Raw genomic sequence first — 21,551 nt, forward strand, 5'->3', positions numbered from 1 at the left:
GATGGAGGAAAGGTTCTGAAGAGTCTCGGGGTGGTGGTGGAGAGGAACTCCAGCCTCAGTCCATGCCGAACTGTGGCCCTGACCCAGGTGTCTGTGGTGACTCTGTCCCACTGGTCCGCACAGAGTGCTAGATGGCCGCCAATGGAAGGACTCGGGTTTGAGTCACTTCCCTCTGCGGAAGCCTCCCCCCAAAAAAGGGCCGTTTTGACTGTGGATGGAATCTACTGTGGTCCTGGTAGGATGACCACAGGAATCGCCTATCCTGTCTGAAGGACTGGTAACGATTGTCGTGGTCTGGTGCCCTGAACGAGGGCCTACGGTAAGGGTGGGAACGGGAATCTGGTTTCTTGGCCATGGAAGGCAACACCTTCTTTTTATGTTTGTTTTTCCACCAAGATGGGATCCAGAGCTTCCCCAAAAAGGTTGGGATCTGTATAGGGGGCTGCGGCCAAGTTCCATTTTGCTTTAATATCCATCTGCCAACTTCATAGCCACAGGAGACGGCGGGAAGTGACAGAGGTAGCAAGGGCACTGGAGGCAAACCTGACCGCATCTAGGGTTGCGTCTGCCGAATATTGTGAGGCCACCATAATTTTTGTGATGTCCTGATGAAGGTGTTCATCCTGGATTGGGACACGATCCTGGAGTTGGCGCAGCCACATCACCGTTGTTCGGTTAAAATAGGATGCTGAGGCTACTGCCTTGATGGCCCAAGAGGAGGCATTGAAGTTTTTACGGAGAGTGAGTTCTGCTTGTTTATCCTCCAGTTTCATCTTGTCTTCTGCGTCCCCAACGCAACAGGGGAGGAGGAGACAAGAGCTGATATCGGGGTATCGATAGCGGGAAGCTGGAGGGCCTGGGAGAATGTTCGCTCCACATTGTAGGCAAGACGATCGTTGCTGCCTGGGGTGGAAAAGTTAGAAGGCCGGGATCACTGATTTTTAACTACCTCTAAGAACAGAGGGGGAGCAGGGATCTCCTCCTTGGTGGTGGCAGTATTGGAGAACATGGTGATGTCAGGGTCCCTAGGTGGTGGAACTGTAGGGTCCCCGGCTCCTATCTTTGTAATCTTCCGCACCTTGTGCAGCAAGGGCTTAAACATAGCAGGAGGAAGGAGGCTAGAGGAAGTGGGGGAGTCTGGAGGAGAGGAGTCCTCATCCTCCAAAAATCCAATGTAATTGCAGTTGTCCTCCCCGCGGGTAGACCCCTCACTGACTAGGAAGGGAGAAGGAGCTCTAGGTCGAGACCTATGGTAGGGATGGGATCTGCTATAGTGAGGTGCCCTATCCCTTTGGGCAATGCCATGCGAAATGGCAGCCAAGATCAGCCTTTTAATGCTCTCGGGAAGGTGCTCAAGGTCCTCCATTTCATCCTGATATGGGTCTGGGCCTTGAGGGGCCAGGACCCTGGAATGGAAGGACCTGGAGGAGCACCCCAAAGGATCCTCAGCTTCGTTCCCCATTGGTTCAGGGGATCCTGGAAGGGAAGGGGACCCCACCCTCCTGGAGCTCCTATATGATCTGGAGGGGGACTTCGATGGAAAAGAGAGGCTGAAACCTCTACGTGGCGAGGGGGAGTGACCCAGGGTAGGCTCCATGGGCGACCTGGACCTGGGCCTAACTGATTGGGCCTGCTTCTCTGCCTGGTGATGGTCTTTTCTAAGGCCTTTTGTCACCTCAGCTCATCTTTCTCAGCCACTCTAGAGGGTCTCTGGGGAGCTGGGGGCTTAACATCGGAGGACCTGGCCTTAGGTTGTTCAGGGTGGCCCTCCCTGCCCTCAGGGGGAAAGATAGCCTCGGCCTGGTGTGATCAGCTTGCGCCGCCATTTTGTCACTCACGCGTCAGTTGTAAGGCCTTCCCAACAGCTCAGGAACTGGTCAAAGAGGCCCTGGAGAAGCTGTGCCAGCCAGTTCACCGACAAAACTGCAAAGCCCTTATCCGCGCTGACATAAGTGCGGAGGGCAAATCCGTGCCGTCCGAAGCGCTAAGGAAAAAGGCGAGCCTAGAGCGACGACATAATCGCGGAGGGCAAATCCGAAGCACTCAGCACTCTAACCCTAACCCAAACCCCTAAACCTAATCCTAACCCTTACCTTAATTTAAATCGGCTTTCTGCCACCGCGCTGTTTTAAAGAGCCCTTAAACCAAACCCCTAAACCTAATCCTAACCCTTACCTTAATTTAAATCGGCTTTCTGTCGCCGCGCTGTTGTCGCCGCGGTGATGACGCCGTGGTGATGACGTCGCGGCTTTAGCGACGTGATTTTGTCACCACTATTTTGACAAGCGCGGTTTTGTCGGGCCACGGTGCCAGCCGGCTTGACTGCACTCCACGTGTGGGGCTGAGGCAGCAGTGGAGTCCTGGGGCTCCGAGTGTCTCTCTGCCCCACTCTGAGTCCGAAAGTGACCACGCAGTCACTAAGATCTTTCGCACATGGAGGCTCCCAATATGGCCGCTGGAGCTTTGCGTCCGCCCAACTGTCCTCTTCAGGCAGTCGTGGCTTGATTTTAGGTTGCCGTGGCTCACCCACATGCCTCCAAGGCTTCTAAAGAGCTGCAAAAGTTCTGCCGGTAAGCCCCAGAGTTGTTTAAGGCAGGGGCGGTGCAGGTGGTCTCCCTTGGCACACGAGACAGCTAGAGCCGGTTTCTCTGATCTCCTCGCTGGCCGATCTTCTGAGGAGCACTGCGGGTGGCACTATAAGGATTCAGAGGCTGCAGTGGATGCCCGTCACCCCCACAAGCCCGGGAATATGTACAGAGCACCTGGCCCGTGGAGGGGGAATGAGATAGATCGCCTCACGGGGCCTTCCCCCCACCTAGGACAGAGGACTGTCTGCCTGGGTGCAGCCACCAATTTAGAATTTAATAAAGCCAATTGATCAAATTAAGTAGAAAAATCCAACTAACTAATAATTTTGAAAGTTTCCTACCTAGACAGCCAAATTACACAGTGCTTGGACCAAGAGTCTGAGAGGAAACTGGGAGCCAATAGAAAGGGCAGAAGGCTAAGACGTTTTCTCTCAGTCTGATGGACCAATCAAGCTGTGTTAAACCCCACACGTGACCCCTCCCTCGACTCCACTGGAAAATAATGGGATTCTGGTAGTTTCATGTCTGATTCTTCTCAAATCTTTGGCAGTTAATGTGTGTCTTTTTTCCTCAACATGTTTCTTTTGCGACCCTGTTGATTATTTGCAACCAAATGTTTGATGGGCCTGTGATCACACCCCAATATCTTAGCAATTTCAGGAGTGCTGAATCCCGCTGAAAGACTTTTCACAATTTTTGACTTTTCAGAGTCAGTTACTGTCAGCCTCTGCTGGAGGATTGTTATTAGGAGTTATTCTGACCATCTCTCTGTGCGTGTGGAAGAAGGGAGTTTACCGCTGAGGCCAACTGTCCAGCATTCCAACCTGATGATGATTTTTGAAGACATCTCCCACCTGACAGTTGGGTGAATTATGATTGGACTATGAACTGGGGTGCCAAGGGGAGGGGATTGAATCATACATGATATCTATTGCTTTCACGCCTTTTTACTCAGACTCAGCTTTGCTTCGCTTCTCATCGTTTGTAATCAGTAAAAGTACACTTAATTCTGAAACATGGAGTTGAGTGGTTTCTTTCTTGATTATTAAATGAAGAGGCACCTGACATTAAGCTGAGTCTCACCTCGCACCCAGCCCGGAGCGAATACCTTCCGAGGGGGGTGCACTCAATGGAAAAAAATGTCCTTCCATGGCAGGGACCAAGAGGAGGATATGGCAGCAGCTGCAGCACCATCATTAATGGAAATGTTGGCTGACCTGCAAGTGGAGGAACCTACTGTTCGACCCAAGTGGACTTGGGGAGTGGGACAGAAAGAGGAACCTGAAGAACCGGTAACTGGAGTCACGATAAGGAGGCCCAGAAAACCAGCTGCTGATTGGCATAGACCTGAAGAGGAAGACTTCATGATGTCCCAAGCCATGAAACTTCTCGAAGGAGCATGGGAAAAACGCCGGGCTCGAGAGAGTGGTGTGGAAAGAGGACCTGAGGAGGAACTAGAGAAAAGGTACCCGTTGCATAGTTTAAGAGAGGCGGGGGGGGGCTGAAGGGGAATGTGCACAAGAAGACCCAGCACCGACCTCACTCCCTGCAGCTAGAGACATTCCGAGAGCGGGGGGTGGCAGGCGACACCGAATGGCTAAGGTAAGTGTAAAGTATGCTGGAGAGCCCAGAGAACTGGGGTTGGTTTTAATTCAGGTTTGGAATTATATGCAAATATATGGACCTGACCTGAATTCAGATGAAGCTAAAGTAAGAATAGTATTAATGGCTCTGGAGAAGGCGGCAGCTGAATGGATGGTTGGATTACATAATAGTGATTCCCCTCTCCTAAGAAACTTTAACAGCTTTATGGCAGCCCTGAGAAGATGCTTTGATGACCCTCTCACCGAGGGCCGGGCTAGAATTAAATTTACGACCCTTAGGGCAAAAGGATTGTGCCTGAGTATGTACAGGAATTCCAGGAATTGTCACCTTATATGAGAGGATGGTCTGAAGAGGTCTTGTTAGATCGTTTCGTGGATGGCTTGAACAAAGACGTTTACCAGAACTGTGTAAACAGAAGACTCCCCCGCCGTTTAGAACCTTGATATGAGGCAGCAGCAGATGTTGAAATTGATTTAGCCAGGCTTCATTACAAGGGAGAAGGAGAAGCTGAGGATTCCCCGCCTCCCACCAAATCCCCCCTCCCAAAGGTGCAAAAAGGAGGAAGGGGAGGATTCACAGGCAAACCCAAGCCTCCCATCTGCTTCCGCTGTGGGAAGGAGGGGCACCGTGCTGTGAATTGCGAAGTCAAGACGACCCACATCGCTCTGCTCCCCTGGAGAGAGAAAAAGCCTGAGAAGCCTCCTAGCAAGAAAAAGGAACCTGTTTTGACGGGGGGGGGGGAGATTTCTCGACGCTTCGGGCCGGAGGAAGGAGGGAGTGGAAGCCCCAGTTCGTCTGACGACAGTGACTCTGACAACAGGGACCGCTGGTTAAGTTCCCGTTCGGGGCCCATGCTTATCCCAGTTGAACTTAGAGTGCCCTCTTCTGGCACGCAAGAGAAACTTCTGGCTCTTTTAGACTCTGGTTGCTCACGTTGCATTATAAGCCCAGATGTAGTTGAAAAAATGGGGTTGAAGCTGAAAACTTCGAAAATCCCAATTGCATTTTGCCAATTAGATGGCTCTATTGCGGGGGGAAGTCCTGCTCATTTTGCTACTGAACCCATCGAAATGTGGTTGGGAACCCATCAAGAGATGATAACTTTTATTGTAGCCCCAGGAATGGACCGGTCCCTTATATTAGGACTCTCCTAGCTCCATAAATAAAACCCACGCATAAACTGGAGAGATGGGTGGTTACAAATTTGGTCGGCCACACCCCTGAGGGGAGGATGGAGGGTCCAGAGTCAGATATGGCTGGCCCCAAACTGGCAGCCAGAGGGCAAGAAAGAATTGAGGGCGAGGAAAGAATCCCGAAGGAATACTGGGACCTGAAAGATGTTTTCAGTGAAAAATCTTCTGATAAGTTGCCCCCTCACAGGCCCACTGATTGCACCATTGATATTCTACCTGGAGTGAAGCTCCCGAAACCCCAACTTTATTCAATGACCCCTAGGGAGATGGACGAAATGAGAAAATTCATTGATAAAAAATTGGAAAGGGGCTTCATTGAACCAGCAAGACCCAAAGTAGCAGCCCCAGTGTTGTTCAGAGAGAAGGATGGCTCCTTTCGTTTATGTGTGAATTTTAAAAACCTTAACTGCATTTCTGCCCAAAATCTCTACCCTTTACCACTGATGAAGGACATGCTGGCACAACTAGGGAAGGGGAGGATCTTCACTAAATTGGACCTGCGGGAAGCATACTATCGGGTCAGAATTAAGGAGGGGGACGAGTGGAAAACTGCATTCAATTGCCCACTTGGTTGCTTCCAATTTTGAGTAATGCCGTTTGGCCTCCAGGGGGCGCCATTGGTTTTCATGCAATTAATTAATGAAGTTTTACATGACCATCTTTACAAAGACGTGATGGTCTATCTAGATGATATCCTTATTTACACGGAAACACAGCAACATAAGAATGAGTGCACCATGAAAGATGGACTGGCTTGGATTGGTGCTAAATTATACGTCCCTACATCCATTAGATCCACGGTCCTTCAACATGCTCATGACTCCCACATGGCCAGACACTTTGGGTTCGTCAAAACCCTGCATCTTTTTAAGAGGCAATTTTGGTGGCCTTCATTGAAAAAAGACATTGAATCTTACGTGGATAGTTGCACCACTTGTGCCGCTGCAAAACGCCCGCCGGGTAAACCCCAAGGGTTGCTCCAGGCGGTAGCCCACCTGGAAGCCTCATGGAAGGAGATCTCTATGGATTTCATTGTTGAACTTCTGGAGAGTCAGGGAAATACAGTGATCTGGGTTGTCACTGACTTATTCTCCAAGCAAGTTCATTTTATTCCTTGCTCCAGGATCCCATCCGCCAAATCACTGGCTAAGTTGTTCATCATACATATCTATGGCTTGCATGGGGTTCCGGACCGCATCATTTCTGATAGGGGGGGGTCCAGTTCACCTCACTATTTTGGAAAGAATTCCTGAAACTGATTGGCTCCGCCCAGGGCTTAAGCTCCTCCCACCATCCTCAGACTAATGGGGCCTGCGAGAGGACTAACTCTGTGCTGGAACAATATCTTCGTTGTTTCATCAACTACTAGCAAGATAATTGGGTGGAATTGTTGCCTCATGCTGAGGTAGCATACAACAATTCAGTGCACAGTAGCACGGGTTTTACCCCCTTCTGGGTTGTTTACGGACATGATTTTGTGCCCATTCCCGAGATTCATCGTGAGAAACCACAGGTGTTGCCCCTCTCCGAGTGGAGTGATCACCTTCGAGAGATGTGGCCTTTGACGTACCGGGCGCTGGATGCTGCACACCGCGCGCCCAAGAAACAGGCAGATAGGAAAAGGGCAAAACCTAATGACTATAAAGTTGGTGATTGTGTCTATTTATCCACTAAGTTTCTTCAGACAACTCAAAAGTCTAAGAAATTGGATCCCAAATACGTTGGCCCGTTTCCGATTATCAAAGTCATCAACCCTGTCTCCGTCCGTCTCCAATTACCTAAGCATCTCAACCGGGTTTATCCTGTTTTTCATGTTAATCTCCCGAAACCGGAAAGTACTTCTCCATTGAGGGCTCCTTTTCCACCTCCACCCGCCCCGCTTTTCGTTGAGGGTGTGCAGCATTTTGAAGTCCGGGAAATTTTGGACTCTCGTAAACGGAGAAACCGTATTCAGTATCTTGTGGCTTGGAAATATTTTCCCCCTTCTCACAGTGAATGGGTTGATAAATCCCATGTGCGAGCTCCTCGTCTGCTCCGCAAATTCTACTCTACTTACCCAAATAAACCCTGACCTCTCTGTGGATTTCTAATTTCCCCCTTTCCCATTTCTCTTCTATGTCATGTTGTTCATTTGTTTGTCTGTGTTCTTTCGTTTCTGCAGGTGTGATCATCCTTTTCTGGAGGAGGGCCGGATGTCAGCCTCTGCTTCGCTGCTGCTTTTCGGCTGCCATTGAAACAGGGAGGGGGGGCATGGTGTTTGGGAGGGGAATCATTATATACTGGAGGATTGTTATTAGGAGTTATTCTGACCATCTCTCTGCGCATGTGGAAGAAGGGAGTTTCCCGCTGAGGCCAACTGTCCAGCATTCCAACCTGATGATGATTTTTGAAGACATCCCCCACCTGACGTTGGGTGAATTATGATTGGACTATGAACTGGGGTGCCAAGGGGAGGGGATTGAATCATACATGATATCTATTGCTTTCGCGCCTTTTTACTCAGACTCAGCTTTGCTTTGCTTCTCATCGTTTGTAATCAGTAAAAGTACACTTAATTCTGAAACATGGAGTTGAGTGGTTTTTTTCTTGATTATTAAATGAAGAGGCACCTGACAGTTACATTTCTTTTTTACACATTTTGCCTGAGGAAAAGAATAATTATGCACACCTTGATCTCCTTAGACCATACCCTCCTTCATTACAAAAATACATACTACCTGATCTGCTTATATCCACTAAGCATTCAAGTTTATACAGCTCACAGGTGGAAAATATGCATAAAAATGATGGTATGATCAAAATACTCACTTGCCTAACAATTGCGCACAGTATATTTATTAAGTTGGATGTACTAGAGATGTTCTAATTAACTTTTCCATATCAAGTAAGTCTTCAACTGTTGTGGAATAAATCCCATCAATCAATCAATGTCATATACATGCAATCCTCAACTTACAAGCATTCACTTAGCGACCATTGGAATTTACAATGGCACTGATGACCAGTCGTCCTGATGACCATCTACAACCTTTCAGTATCCCCACAGACATGGCAACCAGATCACATTTACAATAGTTGCAGAATTGCAGGGTCATGTAATTGCCATTTGTGACCCTCCCAGCTGACTTCTGACAAAGTCGATCAGGAAACTGGGAGGGAAGTTTGCAAATTTCAATCATACCCCGCTTAACAACCATGGCAAAAAAGTAATAAAATTGGTTGCAATTATTTGATGCGTCATCTGACAACTGCACCGCTTAACATTGAGGACTACCTGAAAGTATTTTGTTCAAATGTAAGAACTTTTGAGGAATTAAATCATTCTGTTTAGATAGTAAGAAAGGTCAGGGAATTCAAAGTTCCAGAAGATAAATTTAAATCAAAAATCAGAAAAATCATTTAAATATTAAGACAGTTTGACAGTGGAAATCAATTACACAAAGAGATAATAGATTCCCCAATTGGAAGTATTCAGGTAGTGGTTATATAGTTAACATTATTTTAATTTGAATTCCTATATTAAGCAATGGGTTGTCAATGGCACATACTGATCCATCCATTTTTTTATTATTCAAAATATGTTTTTTTTTACTTCCAAATAAGTGTTTATGTTCAAGGAGGTCTCATTGTGGTGAAGAAAAACCAGTATGTAACACTATACCTTTTGGTCTAGGCTCTTGAAAATGGAGAGGGTTTTTTTACATTATGTCTCCTTTCAACTATCATGAATGCCTACATATGCCAGTTTCATACTCATAATAATCCAGTCTAAACTTCTGGCAGATTGTGCAATGAACCATAATAAAGTTGAAGAAAGTGATAGAGAGGGTAATTCTGGCTACACAACACCAAGCCTTAAGAACAAATGCATACAAAACCATAATTGAGAAGTAATAGATAACAAGTGCCACCGTGCAAAAAAGCTGAAGAAACAGTGGATCACTTAGTTAGCTCCTGCAAGAAGGTTGCACAGACTGAATATAAATGACGATATGACAAATTAGCAACAATGGTGCATTGGAAGATATGCAAGAAATACTATTTGCCTGCAAGCAAGAACTGATGGAACCATAAAAATAGAGAAAGTAATAGAAAATGAAGAAACTAAAGTGCTCTGGGACTTCAGAATTCAAACAGACAGGCCCATGCCACATAATCCAATAAGGAAGACAAAAAAATATGGATAGTGGACGTGGCAGTAGTTGGAGATAGCAGAAGAGAACAGAAAGAACTAGAGAAGATAATAAAATACAAAGACCTGCAAATAGAAATAGAATGACTATGGGGGGGAAAAAAGTAAAGGTAGTACCAATAGTAGGTAACTACTATTAGGTAACTTGAATGTAATCCCAAAAAATTGGAGCACTATTTGAACACCATCAGCAATAACAAAACCAGTCAATTGCCAAAGGGAGCTTTGCTTAGAACAGTTTACATCTGTGATTATACATTTAAAACGATCAAACTTCCTCATCTGCCTATCCTAGATCTTTAGAAAGGACTTGATAGGTGGACAAAAATGCCAAATCCAGTCTAAACATCTGCCTGATGGTACAACAAATCATAGTAATAGTAACAACTTTTAAGCTGAATTGTACAACAAAACCTGAATAGAACAACATAACAGTTGGTGTAATAGTATTCCTCTTATAACTCCAGAGTGTAGAATTTACTTTTAAAAAAAGCAGAGGTACCCTAAAATGACATTTTCAACAAATTACCCTGTGACTCAAAAAAAAATTTCCTGGACAATTACTGCCAAGCCAGCAACCCCTAATGCCATTCTTTTATGTACAAGTTAAAGAAACAGTGGTCCCAATACAGTATCTTTGCACATTTGCTTTCTTATTCCTGTTTACTCTGTCTCATGCTATTTTGACTAGTTGCTAGTCTATAAAATTACCTGTCCTCTTATATCACCATAGGTGAGTTAGATCCAATTTTTTTGTGAGCGATTTTGTCAAAGACTTTTTGAAAGTTCATTTGAACATCATCCATCAGGTAAGCTTTTTAAAATGCTTATTGAAATCCTCTAAAAGCTTATTCTATGTATTCACTTATTTTTCTTTAACAGTCCTTGCAACTGCTTCAGTACAGTGTTTCCAAAAAATAATACCTACCCCCAAAATTACCGCATGTTTTCTGTATGTGCACCCAATATAAGCCCTACCCCCCAAATAAGCCCCATGTAAGTGCCTGCGCAGCTTGCTGCCTGCTCATTCCGTCTGGTTGCTCAGGGTTGCCATTTACACAAGGTGAGGCGAGGCGAGAGGCGGTGGAGCTGCCCCCCGCACATACTGGATTACATCAGGGCTCCCCGAGAACTGCCTCGCAATGGCAGCACCAGCAGCCATGTGCAGCAGAAGCCCATGTGGCAGCTGGCCCATTTCTTATCCCAGCACCAGAGCAGGAGGCCAGGTGATGAGCTGTTGCCGCAGCCATGAGGTAAGCTGCCCCACACGCACCACATTGGCTTACCTTAGGGCCCCCATGGTCTGGCAATCCATACCCCAACAACTGCCTTGCCACACAGCTGCAGCACTCCGGCATTGCTCAGTCTTCTGGTCCGGTGCTGCACCAGTGCTAGAAGTGAGCTGGCACCGTAAGGCGGGTGTCGGGGTGTGGATGGCCTGGCTGTGGGGACCCTGAGGTAAGCCTGTAGAGGGTGTATGAGGCAGTTCCCCCTCCCCACCTTGCAGCATTCAAAAGAAAAAAGACATCCCCTGAAAATAAGCCCTAGTGCTTATTTCAGAGCCCCCCACCCAAAAAAATAAGACTGGGACGTACTTTTACGGAAACATAATATCTATAAACTTGATTAATCTATGGCATCTTTTATCATCCCTCAATCCCTTTTCAAAAACTGGGATAACACTGACTAGTTCTTTAATCCTTAAGAATAGATGCCATTATTAAAGAGAAGTTGTATATTTTTGTGAAAAGATTAGTAATTTCATATCAAAATCGCTTAAGAACTCTTTGGTTAACAATATCTAACCTATACAAATTATTTTTACTTTAGCAATTTTGCTAATATTGTCATCTTTCATTACCTCCATCAGTTTCTATCTGTGCAAGTTTTCTTTTGAAAAAACCAACTCAGGCTTGAACATTCCTCTTATGTGCTCATTGGTACAAATAAATGCAAGAATTATTGACATCAATATTGGCTTCCCAGTCATTCCCAAAGAATTGGACTACAGTTACAATAGGAAATGTGATGAGAACTGTGGCTAACTCCAGTTAAATTACCTTGTTAAGCACAATCTAGGTCAGCGGCCCAAAACCTTTGAGGCTTGATGGCTTGGCTGGGAGAAGGCAGAGGGGAACTGGGCCATGTGAGTGGTGGGCTGTCATGTATGCACATGCAGCCCTTGTATGAGTGGTGGGCTGTCATGCATGTTTGTAGTTCAACTTGCACGAGTGACAGACCAGTGGACAAGGTGCTTGAATGCCTACCAGCCTGTTACTCCTCAATATGAACTGCATACACACACACTGGCCAGCCATTCACGCAGCCCAATTCAATAGGCCACAGCCTGGTAGTGAGCCACGGCCCAGGGTTTGGGGACCCCTGATCTAGGCAGCTTCTTGAGATATTAGTTACTGGATAGTATAAAATAGTATCTGGTAGAGAAGTAAGCTGAATTTAGGGAAGCAAAGTCAATGCTCAATTAATGTGTTGTCCTATGTCATTTAGTAGAAAAGTACTCCCTTTATGCTGCCTTTATTAGGGACAACAGTATCAAATGGTGTTAAAAATTGTTGATTTCTGATGGGGTTTCCGGTGGGCGGGACCTGGGGTGCCGTGGGTCTGAGGATTAGGCTTCTTGCCGTTACCGCTGCTGACCCAAACGCATCCCCCCCTCTCTTCCATCGCAACTCTTTTTGTTCCGTATATTTTCACTGCTGTGGACCGACTGTTGAAATCCCAGCTTTTTGACTATCATGGCCGGCCTCTCGGCTCCTGTTGCTGTTGCCGCTGCTATCCGTGGTTGCTTTAGGAGCCCCCCTTTCAGACGCCTGACTGTCTTCGCCTTCCGACCGTCCCCGCCCCTGCCTTCGTCCTCAGGACCAACATTCTGGAGTGAGCTGGGATACTTGAATCCACCTCCGGCCTCGCTGAGAGTCCCATATACTATCCCGCATACTATTCTGCGCCTCAATCTTTGCAGAAAGAGAAAGCAGGGGATGAACAGGACATGGGCAGGGAGCCTGCTCAGCACCTCCCCCCAACCGACATTAACCCTCCAGCCATTTCAAACTTTTGGGCCTTGCCCTTCTTTGCTGGACTCCGCAGAGGAGAAGATTAAGAACACTAAGACTTCCTCTCTTGCTTAGTGCGCAAAAAAATTTTAGGAATGCGGTGTGAATGGTATGTCTGATTGATGACTGTACCCACTTTTTTAACTTTATTACTGTTGTATTTTTTGTGTTTTAATTGACTTATGTGGGGAATGCATGGATGAGTGGCTGTATTTGTGTGAGAGGATGACTGATTCGAAGGGCCTGTCGGGAAACGCAAGGGCTATAGGGGTGGGTGGAGGGACTATGGACACGGGAGCAGGCTGGAGCATTACGGTCTTAACAGGGAGGGGCAGATATGGCGGGGACTTTAGGGCTGGCCATTACCGGGGAAGGAGGGCTCGCTACGTTACAGAGATCCCTCCTTCCGGCCCTATGAGTCCCACTCCAAGGCCAGATGGCGCGAGTTATCAGGACCTTGGTCTCAGGCTGCTGTCACTAAATGCCAGGTCTGTAGTTCACAAGGCTCCCCTCGTCCGGGACTTAATCTTAGACGAGAGGGCAGACCTGGCATGTATTACTGAAACCTGGCTGGGCCCGGAGGGAGGAGTCCCCCTCGTAGAGATGTGCCCAGAGGGTTTTCAGGTACTTCATCAGCCGCGATCCCAGATAAGGGGTAGGGGTGTGGCTATTGTTATCCGAGAGTCTCTAGTACCTCGTAGGATCCCTGCTCCGGAGCTTGTCGGGTGTGAGTCCTTGCTGGTGAAGTTGGACCTCAAGGGTCAAGTGGGCTTGCTGTTAACGTACCTGCCTCCCAACAGCGTTGCAGCAGCCCTCCCCTCGCTCCTTGAGTCAATAGCTGAGCTGGCAATTGAGTTTCCCAGGCTTATGGTTCTGGGGGACTTCAATTTGCCTTCGCTCGGCGAACACTCTGATGGAGCACAGGAGTTCATGGCTTCCATGACAGCCATGGGCTTGACCCAAGTAATTCGGGGCCTGACTCACTCGGCGGGTCACATGCTCGACCTCGTATTCCTCTCGGAGCAGTGGAGTTGTGATCTTGGTTTGAGGGGCAGCGAGATCTTACCCCTGTCATGGTCGGACCACTACCTACTGAGGCTTGACTTTCGGAGACCAAACCCCCACTGTAGGGAGGAGGAACCGATTAGGTGGTTCCACCCCAGGCGACTTATGGACTTTTTGGGCTTTCAGACAGAGCTTGGTGTTGTTCCTGATACCCTCGCCCGCAGTCCGGCGGAGACTCTGGTTGCTGCTTGGAATTCAGAAGCGGCAGGGGCTCTTAACCGGATTGCGCCTTTACGGCTGATCCGAGGCAGTGGATCCAGGAGGGCTCCTTGGTTTACTGAGGAACTCCGGGAGATGAAGCGCTGAAAGAGACGCCTAGAGCAACGATAGAGATCCAGTAAGTCTGAGTCAGACCGAGTCAGACCCCTTCTGAAGAAGTCATCTTTGGATCCAGCCGTCTTAAACAACTATCGTCCAGTCTCCAACCTCCCCTTTGTGGGGAAGGTTGTTGAGAAAGTGGTAGCCTTTCAGCTCCGGCGGTCCTTGGAGGAAACCGATTATCTAGATCCCTTCCAGTCGGGATTTAGGCCTGGCTACAGCACGGAAACCGCTTTGGTCGCATTGATTGATGATCTCTGGAGAGCCAGGGATGGAGGTTATGCCTGCGTCCTAGTGCTCCTTGACCTCTCAGCGGCCTTCGATACCATCGACCATGGTATCCTTCTGCGACAACTGCGGGAGGTGGGGGTGGGAGGCACTGTCCTACGGTGGTTCTCCTCTTACCTCTCGGACAGGTCGCAGTCGGTGTTGGTCGGAGGGCAGAGATCGACCCCTAGGCCCCTGAATTATGGGGTGCCGCAGGGTTCGGTCCTGTCCCCCCTCCTGTTTAATATCTACATGAAGCCACTGGGTGAGATCATTCGACGGCACGGGATAAAATACCATCAGTATGCGGACGATACGCAGCTGTATCTGTCCGCCCCGTGCCAACTCAGTGAAGCGGTTGACGTGATGTGCCAGTGCCTCGAGGCTGTTAGGGACTGGATGGGGCTTAACAAGCTTGTACTCAATCCAGATAAGACCGAGTGGCTGGTGTGTTTCCCTCCTACTAATTGGCCAAGTGCTCCATCTCTCAGGCTGGGGGGTCAAACAGTACGCCCCTCAGACAGGGTTCGCAATTTGGGAGTCCTCCTGGACCCACAGCTGACTTTTGAACACCACTTGTCGGCTGTGACCAGGGGGGCATTTGCCCAGGTTCACCTGGTGCACCATTTGCGTCCCTACCTGAACCGGGAGGCCCTCACAACAGTCACTCGCGCCCTTGTGACCTCTAGACTGGACTACTGCAATGTGCTCTACATGGGGCAGCCCTTGAAGAGTATTTGGAGACTTCAGCTTGTCCAGAATGCAGCCGCGTGAGCGATCGTGGGTGTACCTCGGTTCACCCACGTAACACCTATCCTCCGCAAGCTGTACTGGCTGCCTATTGGTCTCCGGATACGCTTCAAGGCGGTAGTCGTCATTTATAAAGCCCTCCATGGTAGTGGATCTGGATACTTGAGAGACCGCCTGCTGCCAATTACCTCCACTAGACTGATTAGATCCCACAGATTAGGCCTCCTCCGAATTCCATCCACCGGCCAGTGTCGACTGGCGACTACCCAGAGGAGAGCCTTCTCTGTGGCTGCTCCGACCCTCTGGAACGAACTCCCCGTGGAGATTCGAACCCTCACCACCCTCCAGGCCTTCCACAAAGCCCTTAAAACCTGGCTGTTCCGACAGGCCTGGGGCTAAAGAGCTGTTGCCCCCGTCTCGAATGGTATGACTGTTGTGTGTTTTAAATTATGCATTGCCATGCTTTGTTTTTTAAAAATTTTTGTCTCTATCCCCCTTCCCTGGTTCGAGTTGTGAGCCGCCCTGAGTCCCCTTCGGGGGAAAAGGGCGGCATATAAATATAATAAACTGAACTGAACTGAACTGAACTGAACTGACAGGAGTTGTTGCCTTTAACAGCTCCGGAATCTTGGCTGCGTTAAACTGTCTAAACAGCATCAATCAACTGTTTAGCAGTTTGATTACCTCTTCTTTGGGCTTAGAAAGAGAAGGCAAGCAAACTATGCTTGGCAGCGCTCCAATTAACCCTCCTAGACTATAAATCTGGGATGGGGGGGGCACCCGGTAGCATAGTACCTCCGCGTCAAGAATTTATTTTGCCTTTTACTGCAGAATGAAGGCCTTCGCTCATCCTCAGCACAAAGATTGATTTATTGCTGACTCCAAGATGAACTGAACTAATACTCGCAAACTCCTAATTGTATGTATAAATCCTTAGCTTCATTTTTAAAGAATTCCTTCTGACAATTACTTGCTGAAAGCCACACAAAATGGCGCCGAGCAGCTTTGTAGGAGGGGTCGGGCTTTGATGACATTTTTATGGAGCTCAGAACATTTAAAGATCAGGAAGTGATTTATTATCCAACTAAATAGCAATTGCTGTATAATCGGCTTGCCTGGACTTACTAATTGGCTAAAGAAGATTAAACCTGGAATGGCTTCTAAGCAAAAGTCCGTCTCCCCCCCCAATACGTCAAAAAGTGCTCGCAGCTCGCCGGCTCCCACTATTAAATTACAGTTACTACTCCCCCTCCCACCCCATTTCTGCAGATTCTCTCTGAAGCCTTTGACCAACTGATGGGAAGGCCAGGAGGAAATTATGTATGGCAAATTGAAAAGGTTTATCGTGTCAACTCCTGGCTTGCAAGACAAAAGCAACTACCAAGAGACATTGTGGTATACTTTGCTACTAGAGATATGAGGAATACGATACTGAAAGAGTCTTACAAAACTAACCTTCAAATTGGGGGTCAGGAGATGACTGTTTTGAAGGAGATAACACCTAAAATGTTGAGATCTAGAAAAGACTATGCTTTTTTAGTCGAAGAGCTTAAAAATCGTCAGTTACAGTTTAGATGGGAAGCGCCAGCCGGACTTGCACTCACCTATCAGGGGCAAAGATACCATCTTAATTCAGTATGGAAGGCCTGAGATTTCTACATTAATATATTGAATGCCAGACATCCCCCCCCCTCCTGGACCCAGAGAAAGAGAACAAGAAGGACAGGATAGATAGCAAATCACTCAAGTATCAACAAGGTTGGATGAACTTCCTCTCTCAGAGGTACAAGGAGCCAAGGAACAAAGACAAACCCGTGTGATTACCAGGCAAATGGAACAAGAATTAAAAAAGCAACAATCACAACAAACACATCCAACGTTCAAACACCGTTCAAGAAGCTACAGGTCTTAGTCTAGAAGCAGTGGGAGGAGCCAGGCCAAAGATTAAATTTCAGGATGTTCAGATGGCTCTTAAAAAGCTTCAGAGAACTAAAGATGACAACTAAGTTCCTAACTTGGAGCGTTAATGACTTAAATTCCCCACAGAAAAGGAAGAAAATAAACCACTATCTTAAACAATTCAAGAACGATATAATTTGCTTGCAAGAGACTCATATTAGATCAACTGATCAATAATACTTGATTAATACAAGACTTGGACAACACTTTATAGCTTCTGCCACAGAGAAGAAAAATGGTATAGTTATCTACTTAAGAAAGGATATGAAAGCTGAATTAATTGAAGCAGACTCCCATGGAAGATATATTTCAATAGATCTGGTATTAGAAGGGAAAAAAATACTGCTATTGGGAATATATGCTCCCAATCAACAACAAGACAAATTTTATAAAATGCTTCATACTAAGTTAGTACATTGGGACTATATATCCTGCATATTATTGAGTGATTGGAATGGTGTTATCGATACCAAGAAAGATAAGAAGGCTTTCTGGCAAAATACCCAAATGCAAGCAAAACTACCTAAGTCCTTTTTCGACATGATAGATGATTTTGAATTGAGAGATATCTGGCGAGAAAGGAATGCAGAAGAATATGACTTTACCTTTTTTTCTGATAGACATCAATCCTTTTCTAGGATTGACTTTATACTAACAACCAATGATTTGCTTTCTAGGGTAAAGAAGATGAAGATATGTTCCAGAGCCTTATCAGATCATAACCCAGTTTGGATGGAGTTGGGATCCAAGCAAGAAGGACTTGGAGACTGAATGAAAATTTATTTAGATATGAGAAAAATATTAATGAATATAAAAAATTGTTAAGAGAATACTTTGTTTTTAACATGAATAAGGGTACATCTATGGAAATGGTATGGGATGCAAGTAAAGCGTATATGAGAGGAGTTTTGATAAATTTAAATAGATTACATAGACGCAAACAGGGGGGAAAGAGAATTGAACTTGAAGATGAAATCAGGAAGAGAGAGCAGGAGTTAATCTTAAAACCAGGAGACAAAAAGATTAAAGAAGCAATCACCTGATTAAGAGAGCAATTTAATATGCTGATGTCAGACCAGGTGGCTACCAATTTGCTATATGCAAAACACAACACCTTCTGTAATACAAATAAATCTGGTAGATGGTTAGCATATTTGATTAGGAAAAAACAGAAATCTCACAATATTTCGAAATTACATTATAAAGGGAAGGAAGTGTACCAACAGGATGAGATTCCAAGGGTTTTTCGTGAATTCTTTATAGGATTGTACACGAATGATAAAATTCAAGGCTTAGATATAGATAGATACCTGGATAAAGAAAAAATACCCATAGTTAAAGACGAGCACAGGGAAAGACTGAATCAACCAATAACTTCGGGGGAAATTCTCCAAGTAATTAAACAGCTAAAGGCAGGGAAAGCACCGGGTACAGATGGCTTGACGGTGGCTTATTACAAAAATTTATAATTAGAAATGGTAGAACCTCTTAAGGAATTATTTAATAAGATCCAAGTGGAAGGGAAGGTTCCCCATCTTGGAAGACAGTCTTCATATCCCTAATACCTAAAGATCAAGATTTTACTCAACCAAAAAATTATAGACCTACATCATTACTCAATATAGATTATAAAATTTTTACTAAAATACTAGCGAATAGGTTAATGTTGGTTATTCAGCAATTGATTCATAATGATCAAACAGGTTTTATTCAAGGGAGACAAATGAGAAGTAATGTAAGACTAATTGTCAATACACTAGAATACCTGGGAAAGAAAAACCAAATCCCTGCTGCGCTTATATTTTTAGATGCTGAGAAAGCCTTTGATCGAGTGAATTGGCAATTCCTGCTGAAAATATTGCAAAAAATGCAAATAGAAGAGCACTTTTTACAATCAATTAAAGCAATATATCAGGAACAAACAGCTCAAATCATAGTTAATGGAAGTCTAACAGATTCATTTAAAATTGAGAAAGGTACAAGACAGGGTTGTCCCTTATCCCCATTATTGTTTATCATAACTTTGAAACTATTGTTGAATAAAATACGGGGTTCAGAGGACTTACAGGGAATCAAGATTAGGCAGCAAGAATATCGAGTACGGGCGTTTGCGGATGATTTGGTTATAACATTAACCCAACCACAGGAATCTAGCAAGGTTTTAATGAATAATCAATAAGGCCAAGTGTCAGGATTTAAAATAAACTTAGGGGGAAAAAAGATACTAGTTACAAATATGAACATTAAACAAAGGGATGAACTAGAAGGAATGACAGGATGTGAAATAGTTAAAAAAGTCAAATATTTAGGAGTTTATATTTCAACCTCAAATGGGAAGTTATACAAGTACAATTACGAACCACTATGGCATAGTATACAGACAAAGATGAAAAAATGGGAGAAACTACAGTTATCTTTGCTGGGAAGAATAGCAGCAGTGAAAATGAATATTCTACCTAATATTTGTAAAAGTTTGTTTTTTAAAATTCTCATTAAAAAAATTGTTGATTTCTATTTATAAAGGAAGCGCTAATTTAATATAAAATAATCCACAAGAATGTAAAAGCAGAATCAAAAAATCATGGATGAAAGCTCTCTAGGTAAACCCAAGGACAACAGGGTATCTTCTGTTAAACATTTTAGAATTGAAATCAAAAAGAGCAACACAATGAATAACAGAATACAAATATAATATGTAAAAAACACAGAACAAGCAATTGCAGATAAGTTGAAAAGTGTGGGGGAACTTGTTGGTTGGTAATATTGGGATGTATTGGAAAAGAGATGAGTATGATGCGTTTCTTTCTGGTTAGCAATAATATAGAATGGGATATTAGAAGTGGTGTCACTCACCACATCAAGAGTGTATCTTATTAAAATTATTATTAAAATGTATTATTAATTATTATTAAAACAATCAAGAAAATAAGGGTAAATGTTCATATAATAGAAAAAAATCAAATTCTTAATATCATAAATATATTTATCTGCAAAAGTGAATCACACAGTTATCCTATGGATATCTAGGAATCTGCAGTGGGTCATTACTTATTAACCTGTTCATAAAGAATCAAAATTCCAGTCACCAGAGAAAAGGCCCAAATTTTTAGATAAAAAGAAAAGCAGTTTTCGAATAGTTCATATGCAACCCCCAAATAACAAAAATAGGTATTAAAATAGCAAAAAGAGCTAGGAAATAGGAGGGAGTGTTTGAAATCCAAGAAACATATACAGAAAAAATCTGCAGACCCCATACACCCTGGATATAAACTGTTTCACAATTTCTTCCTTTGAGGTGCCGCTGTAGGGCATTGCATGCCAAAACAACTACTGTGTTTCCCCAAAAATATGACTCAGTTTTATTTTCTTTTGACCTCCAAAATAAGCACACAGGCTTATTTTGGAGGGTGTTTTATTTTTTTCAATACAGAAGGCAGCAAGTGGGGGAGGGGCGATAGGAGTGGGAGCGCTGCTACCGCTGGCCCCATCCTCTCCATTGCCCTGCGGCCACAACGGACCAAGTCTCTGGCACCTTCTACATTCATCAAAAGAGCCAAGTGGCAATTGCTTGGAGAGAAAAGAAGGTATGGGGCATGAAGAAATCTTCTTCCTCCCCATAGACACCCCCACTGCGATCAACGTCAACTGGCCATGCCCACTGCCCCACCCCCCTGCTGCTCTTAACTAGGGCTCATTTCGGGGGGGCTTATATTGCAAGCAGCATGAAAAATTAGGCAAGGGCTTATTTTCGGGGAAACATAGAATCTTTTCCTTCATGCCATCACTCTGCTGAACACCTAATACTCAAGAGTACTGACATGTCTAAGTATATTTACCATAATGTATGGCTGTAGTAGCATTATTATTCTTTCCATCTTCTTTACTACCCCCTCTTATTAGTATCGTTATTATGGTTGTTGTTGCTTTGCATGTACACTGAGAACTTTTGCCCCGGACAAATTTTCTGTGTGTGAAATCACACTTGGCTTTCCAATAAAATTGAAATGACAAACACTATCAATATCATACCAAGCTAAACTAAGTCAATCATCTCCACAATTTGTCAATACTGATGTTTTAGGAGACTTGGAATAGTTAGACAAATTCATGGAAAACTAAACTAACAATAAGCATGTAACTGCTTTTGTATTCAAATACAGTATCATTATTGATAATTACTAGAGAACACTGCAGGAAAAGATTAATACAGGCAATCCTCAACTTACACCACAATTGAGCCCAAAATTTATGTTGCTAAGTGAGAAATTTATTTAACTTTTTTGCCCCAGCTTTTACAACTTTTCTTGCCACATTTGTTAAGTGAATCACTGTAGTTGTTAAATTAGTAACATGGTTGTTAAGTGAATCTGGTTTCCCCATTGACTTTGCTTGTCATAAGGTTGCAAAAGTGGATCACATGACTCCAGGAACTGCAACCATCATAAATATGAGTCAGTTGTCAAGCATCCAAATGTAAATCATATGATCATGCAGATACTGCAATGGTAATGTGAAAAATTGTCATATGTCATTATTTTCA

General features: G+C 44.9%; 1 protein-coding gene across 9 annotated transcripts in view; it reads right to left on the bottom strand.

Moving 5' to 3' along the window:
* The window catches only part of KDM6A (lysine demethylase 6A), a 281,963-nt gene that overhangs the window by 175,271 nt on the left and 85,141 nt on the right, over window positions 1–21,551 (bottom strand). The window lies entirely within an intron of this gene.

This window comes from Thamnophis sirtalis, unplaced genomic scaffold (assembly GCF_051295495.1).
Source record: "Thamnophis sirtalis isolate CommonGarterSnake01/CBP01778 unplaced genomic scaffold, rThaSir2_p1.2 scaffold_8, whole genome shotgun sequence".
Lineage (NCBI taxonomy): Eukaryota > Metazoa > Chordata > Lepidosauria > Squamata > Natricidae > Thamnophis > Thamnophis sirtalis.